The sequence below is a fragment of the Arachis hypogaea genome, chromosome 11, assembly GCF_003086295.3.
Source record: "Arachis hypogaea cultivar Tifrunner chromosome 11, arahy.Tifrunner.gnm2.J5K5, whole genome shotgun sequence".
NCBI lineage: Eukaryota > Viridiplantae > Streptophyta > Magnoliopsida > Fabales > Fabaceae > Arachis > Arachis hypogaea.
The window spans coordinates 52,052,819-52,060,639 of record NC_092046.1 but is presented as its reverse complement, the minus strand read 5'-3'; the positions used below and the strand labels follow the sequence as shown (position 1 = coordinate 52,060,639).

The window sequence follows — 7,821 nt, the reverse complement described above, 5'->3', positions numbered from 1 at the left end:
ACTTCGGAAGAGACCTTTCAGAAAGTTTTGAACAAGAAAAGGAAGACATGGCCGAACCTCAAGAGGAGCCTAGAAAGGTTCTTGATGACTTCACCATGCCTACCTCTGACTTCTATGGCAGAAGTACGTATATCTGTACCTGCCATTGGAGCTAACAATTTTGAACTAAAGCCTCAGTTAAACTCTTTTCTGCAGCAGAACTGCAAGTTCCATGGACTTCCAAAGGAAGATACACACCAGTTTTTAGCTGAGTTCTTATAGATCTGTGATACTGTAAAGATTAATGGAGTTAATCCTGAAGTCTACAAGCTGATGCTCTTTCCCTTTGCTGTAAGAGATAGAGCTAAGCTATGGTTGGATGCCCAACCAAGAGAGAGTCTTGACTCTTGGCAAAAGCTGGTTAATGCTTTTCTGGATAAATTCTTTCCTCCTCAAAGGATGAGCAAAATTAGAGTGAAAGTTCAAACCTTCAGACAAAGAGAAGGTGAATCCCTCTATGAAACTTGGGAAAGATACAAGTAACTGATTAGAAGATGTCCTCCTGACATGCTCTCAGAATGGTCCATCATAAGCGTGTTTTATGATGGCTTGTCTGAGATATCCAAAATTTCATTGGATAGCTCTGTAAGTGGATCACTCCACTTGAAAAAAACACCTGCAGAAGCAAGAGAACTCATTGAGATAGTTGCTAACAACCAGTTCATGTACACTTCTGAAAGAAATCCTGTTAACCATGGAATCTCTCAGAAGAAAGGAGTTCATGAAGTTGAAACTCTGAATGCCATATTGGCTCAGAATAAGATCTTGACTCAGCAAGTCAATATGATCTTCCAGCATCTGATTGGAATGCAAACTGCAGCTGGCAGTTGGTGCACGAAATTGTGATGTCCAGGCTCAAACAATCCCCGGCAACGTGAGCAACTTGGTGCTCTGATCTCAATACATAATTGTCACAACTTCGATACAACTAACCAGCAAGTGCACTGGGTCGTCCAAGTAATACCTTACGTGAGTAAGGGTCGAATCCCACGGAGATTGTTGGTATGAAGCAAGCTATGGTCACCTTGCAAATCTCAGTTAGGCAGATATAAATTGATAATGGTGTTTTCGAATAATAAATAATAGAATAGGGATAGAGATACTTATGTAAATCATTGGTAGGAATTTCAGATAAGCGAACGGAGATGCTTTTCGTTCCTCTGAACCTCTGCTTTCCTGCTATCTTCATCCAATCAGTCTTACTCCTTTCCATGGCTGGCTGTATGCAAGGGCATCACCGTTGTCAGTGGCTACATCCCCTCCTCTCAGTGAATAATATGCTCACGCACCCTGTCACGGCATGGCTATTCATCTGTCGGTTCCCGATCATGCTGGAATAGGATTCACCCTCCTTTTGCGTCTGTCACTAACGCCCAGCACTCGCGAGTTTGAAGCTCGTCACAGTCATTCAATCATTGAATCCTACTCAGAATACCACAGACAAGGTTTAGACCTTCTGGATTCTCTTGAATGCCGCCATCATTCTAGCTTACGCCACGAAGATTCCGATTAAGAGATCTAAGAGACACTCATTCAATCTAAGGTAGAACGGAAGTGGTTGTCAGGCACACGTTCATAAGGGAGAAGGATGATGAGCGTCACACATAATCATCACCTTCATCACGTTCTTGGGTGCGAATGGATATCTTAGAAGCGAAATAAGAAGAATTGAATAGAAAACAGAAGTACTTTGCATTAATCTTTGAGGAACAGCAGAGCTCCACACCTTAATCTATGGAGTGTAGAAACTCTACCGTATGAAAATACATAAGTGAAGGTCCAGGCATGGCCGTGTGGCCAGCCCCTATGGTCTAAGAACAATGCGTTCAAAGATGATCCTAAGATCCTAAGATGATCAAAGGATTAAAACTGAGACCAAAGATGGTCAAAAAGACTAGTAAAAGGTCCTATTTATAATAAACTAGCCACTAGGGTTTACATGAGTACGTAATTGATGCATAAATCCACTTCCTGGGCCCACTTGGTATGTGTTTGGGCTGAGCTTGAGTGTTACACGTGCAGAGGCCATTTGTGGAGTTGAACGTCAGTTTCTGTGCCAGTTTGGGCGTTCAACTCTGGTTTTGGATCCTTTTCTGGCGCTGGACGCCAGATTTGGGCAGAAGGCTGGCGTTGAACGCCAGTTTACATCGTCAATTCTTGGCCAAAGTATGGACTATTATATATTGCTGGAAAGCCCTGGATGTCTACTTTTCAACGCAATTGGAAGCGCGCCATTTCGAGTTCTGTAGCTCCAGAAAATTCACTTTGAGTGCAGGGAGGTCAGAATCCAACAGCATCAGCAGTCCTTCTTCAACCTCTGAATCTGATTTCTGCTCAAGTCCCTCAATTTCAGCCAGAAAATACCTGAAATCACAGAAAAACACACAAACTTATAGTAAAGTCCAGAAATGTGAATTTAACATAAAAACTAATGAAAACATCCCTAAAAGTAACTAGATCCTACTAAAAACATACTAAAAACAGTGTCAAAAAGCGTATAAATTATCCGCTCATCACAACACCAAACTTAAATTGTTGCTTGTCCCCAAGCAACTGAAAATCAAATAGGATAAAAAGAAGATAATATACTATAAATTCCAAACTATCAATGAAACATAGCTTCAATCAAATGAGCGGGACTTATAGCTTTTTGCCTCTTGAATAGTTTTGGCATCTCACTTTATCCATTGAGGTTTAGAATGATTGGCATCTATAGGAACTTCAGATTTCAAATAGTGTTATTGACTCTCCTAGTTCAGTATGATGATTCTTGAACACAGCTTCTTTATGAGTCTTGGCCGTGGCCCTAAGCACTTTGTTTTCCAGTATTACTACCGGATACATAAATGCCACAGACACATAATTGGGTGAACCTTTTCAGATTGTGACTCAGCTTTGCTAAAGTCCCCAATTAGAGGTGTCCAGGGTTCTTAAGCACACTCTTCTTTTGCTTTGGACCTTGACTTTAACCGCTTAGTCTCAAGTTTTCACTTGACACCTACACGCCACAAGCACATGGTTAGGGACAGCTTGGTTTAGCCACTTAGACCAGGATTTTATTCCTTTAGGCCCTCCTATCCACTGATGCTCAAAGCCTTGGGATCCTTTTTATTTGCCCTTGCCTTTTGGTTTTAAGGTTTATTGGCTTTTTCTGCTTGCTTTTTCTTTTTCTTTCTCTTTTTTTTCTATTTTTTTTTCGCCCCTTTTTTTTTTTCTGCAAGCTTTGTTCTTTGCTGCTTTTTCTTGCTTCAGGAATCATTTTTATGATTTTTCAGATTATCGAATAACATGTCTCCTAGTCATCATTCTTTCAAGAGCCAACATATTTAACATTCTTAAACAACAACTTCAAAAGACATATGCACTGTTCAAGCATACATTCAGAAAACAAGAAGCATTGTCACCACATCAATATAATTAAGCTAAGTTCAAGGATAAATTCGAAACTCATGTACTTCTTGTTCTTTTGAATTAAAACATTTTTCTTTTAAGAGAGGTGATGGATTCATAGGACATTCATATCTTTAAGACAAAGTTACTAACTACTAATGATCATGTAATGAAGACACAAACATAGATAAGCACATAACATAGAAAATGAAAAACAGAGGAAATAAGAACAAGGAATGAATCCACCTTAGTGATGGTGGCGTTTCCTTCTTGAGGAACCAATGATGTCCTTGAGCTCTTCTATGTCTCTTCCTTGTCTTTGTTGCTCCTCCTTCATTGCTCTTTGATCTTCTCTTATTTCATGGAGCATGATGGAGTGCTCTTGATGTTCCACCCTTAGTTGTCCCATATTGGAACTCAATTCTCCTAGGGAGGTGTTGATTTGCTCCCAATAATTTTGTGGAGGAAAGTGCATTTGAGGCATCTCAGGGATCTCATGGAAGTGAGCTTCTTGCGCCTCTTGAGCTCCATGACTGGGCTCTCTTGCTTGCTCCATCTTTTTCTTAGTGATGGGCTTGTCCTCTTTGATGAGGATATCTCCCTCTATGTCAATCCCAGCTGAATTGCATAGGTGGCAGATGAGGTGAGGAAAGGCTAACCTTGCCATAGTGGAGGATTTGTCAGCCACCTTGTAGAGTTCTTGAGGTATAATCTCATGAACTTCCACCTCTTCTCCAATCATAATGCTATGGATCATGATGGCCCGGTCTATAGTAACTTCAGACCGGTTGCTAGTGGGAATGATTGAGCATTGAATAAACTCCAACCATCCTCTAGCTATAGGCTTGAGGTCCAATCTTCTTAGTTGAACCGGCTTGCCTTTGGAGTCAATCTTCCATTGAGCTCCTTCTACACATATGTCCATAAGGACTTGGTCCAACCTTTAATCAAAGTTGACTCTCCTTGTGTAGGGGCGTGCGTTCTCTTCCATGTATGGCAAGTTGAACGCCAACCTTACATTTTCCGGACTAAAATCCAAGTATTTCCCCCGAACCATTGTAACATAGTTCTTTGGATCCGGGTTCTTACTTTGATCATGGTTCTTGGTGATCCATGCATTGGCATAGAACTCTTGAACCATTAGGATGCCGACTTGTTGGATGGGATTTGTTAGATCTTCCCAACCTCTTCTTTAAATTTCATGTCGGATCTCCGGATACTCATTTCTTTTGAGTTTAAAAGGGACCTCAGGGATCACCTTCTTCTTGGCCACAACATCATAGAAGTGGTCTTGATGGGCTTTGGAGATGAACCTTTCCATCTCCCATGACTCGGATGTGGAAGCTTTTATCTTCCCTTTCCCTCTTCTAGAGGATTCTCCGGTCTTGGGTGCCATCAATGGTAATGGAAAAACAAAAAAGCTATGCTTTTACCACACCAAACTTAGAATATTGCTCGCCCTCGAGCAATAAACAAAAGAATAGAAGAAGAAGAAGAAGATGGAGAGGGAGAGGGAGACGTGGTTTCGGCTAAGGAGAGTGTAGAGGGGTGTGTTGTGTGAATTTGGTGAAGAATGGAGGTCTTTATATAGGGAATGGAGGGGGGGTTAAGGTTCGGCCATATGGGTGGGTTTGGGTGGGAAATTGGTTTTGAACTTTTAAGGTAGGTGGAGTTTATGAGGTAGGTTTATTGGGAAGAGTGGGTGGATGTGAGTGGTGAAGAGGTGATGGGGAAGAGAGTTTGAGGTGATTGGTGAAGGGTTTTTTTTTTTTTTTGGTAAGAGTGTTTATGGGGTTGTGTGAAAGAGAGTGGTGAGAAGAAGTGAGTGGAGGTAGGTGGGGATCCTGTGGGGTCCACAGATCCTGAGTGGATCCTGTGGGGTCCACAGATCCTAAGATGATCCTGTGGGGTCCACAGATCCTGAGGTGTCAAGGCATTTACATCCCTGCACCATTAGGCATGTAAAAATGCCTTTGTACCCAACTCTGGGCGTTCAGCGCCAGGTTGGTGGCCATTTTGGGCGTTCAACGCCCATCTGTGTGCTATTTCTGGCGTTGAACGCCAGAACCATGCCTATTCTGGCGTTCAGCGCCCAGAAGCTGCCCATTTTGGGCGTTCAGCGCCAGAACCATGCTCTGTTCTGGCGCTGAACGCCAGACAGATGCTCCTCCAGGGTGTAATTTTTCTTCTACTGTTTTTGATTCCGTTTTCAATTTTTATATTTATTTTGTGACTCCACATGATCATGAACCTAAGAAAACATGAAAAACAATAAAAATAAGAATTAGATAAACATTGGGTTGCCTCCCAACAAGCGCTTCTTTAATGTCAATAGCTTGATAGTGGGCTCTCATGGAGCCTCACAGATGTGCAGAGCTTTGTTGAAACTCTCCAACACCAAACTTAGAGTTTGGATATGGGAGTTCAACACCAAAATTAGAGTTTGGTTGTGGCCTCCCAACACCAAACTTAGAGTTTGACTGTGGGGGCTCTGGTTGACTCTGCTTTGAGAGAAGCTTTTCAAGCTTCCTCTCCATGGTTGCAGAGGGAGATCCTGGAGTTTTGAATACAAGGGAGTTCTCATTCCATTGAAGGACTATTTCACCTCTGTCAACATCAATCACAGCTCTTGCTGTGGCCAGGAAAGGTCTTCCTAGGATGATGGATTCATCCTCTTCCTTTCCAGTATCCAGGACTATGAAATCAGTAGGTATGTAAAGGCCCTCAACCTTTACTAATACATCTTCTACTTGTCCATAAGCCTGTCTTCTTGAGCTGTCTGCCATCTCTAGTGAGATTTTAGCAGCTTGCACCCCATAGATTCCCAGTTTCTCTATTACAGAGAGGGGCATGAGGTTTATTCCTGAACCAAGGTCACACAGAGCCTTAAAGATCATGGTGCCTATGGTACAGGGTATTATGAACTTTCCAGGATCCTGTCTCTTCTGAGGCAATGTCAGTTGATCCAGATCACTTAGTTCATTGATGAACAAGGGAGGTTCAACTTCCCAAGCATCAATGCCAAACAATTTGGCATTCAGCTTCATGATTGCACCAAGAAACTTGGCAGTTTGCTCTTCAGTAACATCCTCATTCTCTTCAGAAGAGGAATACTCATCAGAGCTCATGAAGGGCATAAGGAGGTTCAATGGAATCTCTATGGTCTCTAGATGAGCCTCAGAGTCCTTTGGTTCCTCAGAGGGAAGCTCCTTATTGATCACTGGACGTCCCAGGAGGTCTTCCTCCTTGGGATTCACGTCCTCTCCTCTCCTTACAGGTTCGGCCATGGCGCTTATGTCAATGGCCTTGCACTCTTCTTTTGGGTTCTCTTCTGTATTGCTTGGGAGAGTACTAGGAGGGATTTCAGTGATCCTTTTACTCAGCTGGCCCACTTGTGCTTCCAAATTTCTAATGGAAGACCTTGTTTCATTCATGAAACTTACAGTGGCCTTAGATAGATCAGAGACTAGATTTGCTAAATTAGAAGCATTTTGTTCAGAGTTCTCTGTCTGTTGCTGAGTTGATGATGGAAAAGGCTTGCTATTGCTAAACCTGTTTCTTCCACCATTGTTAAAGCCTTGTTGGGGCTTTTGATCCTTCCATGAGAAATTTGGATGATTTCTCCATGTTGAGTTATAGGTGTTTCCATAAGGTTCACCTAAGTAATTTACCTCTGCTATTGCAGGGTTCTCAGGATCATAGGCTTCCTCTTCAGAAGATGCCTCTTGAGTACTGTTGGATGCAGCTTGCATTCCATGCAGACTCTGAGAAATCATATTGACTTGCTGAGTCAATATTTTGTTCTGAGCCAATATGGCATTCAGAGTATCAACCTCAAGAACTCCCTTCTTCATAGGCGTCCCATTGATTACAAGATTCCTTTCAGAAGTGTACATGAACTGGTTATTAGCAACCATGTCAATGAGTTCTTGAGCTTCTGCAGGCGTTTTCTTTAGGTGAATGGATCCACCTGCAGAAGTGTCCAATGACATCTTTGATAGCTCAGATAAACCATCATAGAATATATCCAGGATGGTCCATTCTGAAAGCATGTCAGAAGGACACTTTTTGGTCAACTGTTTGTATCTTTCCCAAGCTTCATAGAGAGATTCACCTTTTTTCTGTCTGAAGGTTTGAACATCAGCTCTAAGCTTGCTCAGCTTTTGAGGAGGAAAGTACTTGGCTAAGAAAGCCGTGACCAGCTTATCCCAAGAGTTCAGGCTGTCTTTAGGTTGAGAATCCAACCATAATCTAGCTCTGTCTCTTACAGCAAAAGGAAAAAGCATGAGCCTGTAGACTTCAGGATCTACTCCATTAGTCTTAACAGTATCACATATCTGCAAGAATTCAGTTAAGAACTGAAAAGGATCTTCAGATGGAAGTCCATGAAAC

At 42.1% G+C, this 7,821-nt stretch overlaps 1 non-coding gene across 1 annotated transcript; it reads left to right on the top strand.

The window, feature by feature from the left end:
- Positions 1–7,475: 7,475 nt before the first annotated feature.
- On the top strand, positions 7,476–7,583 carry LOC112724953 (small nucleolar RNA R71). The gene has a single exon (XR_003164090.1). It is a non-coding gene; the product is annotated as a small nucleolar RNA R71 (small nucleolar RNA).
- The last annotated feature ends 238 nt before the right edge of the window (positions 7,584–7,821 follow it).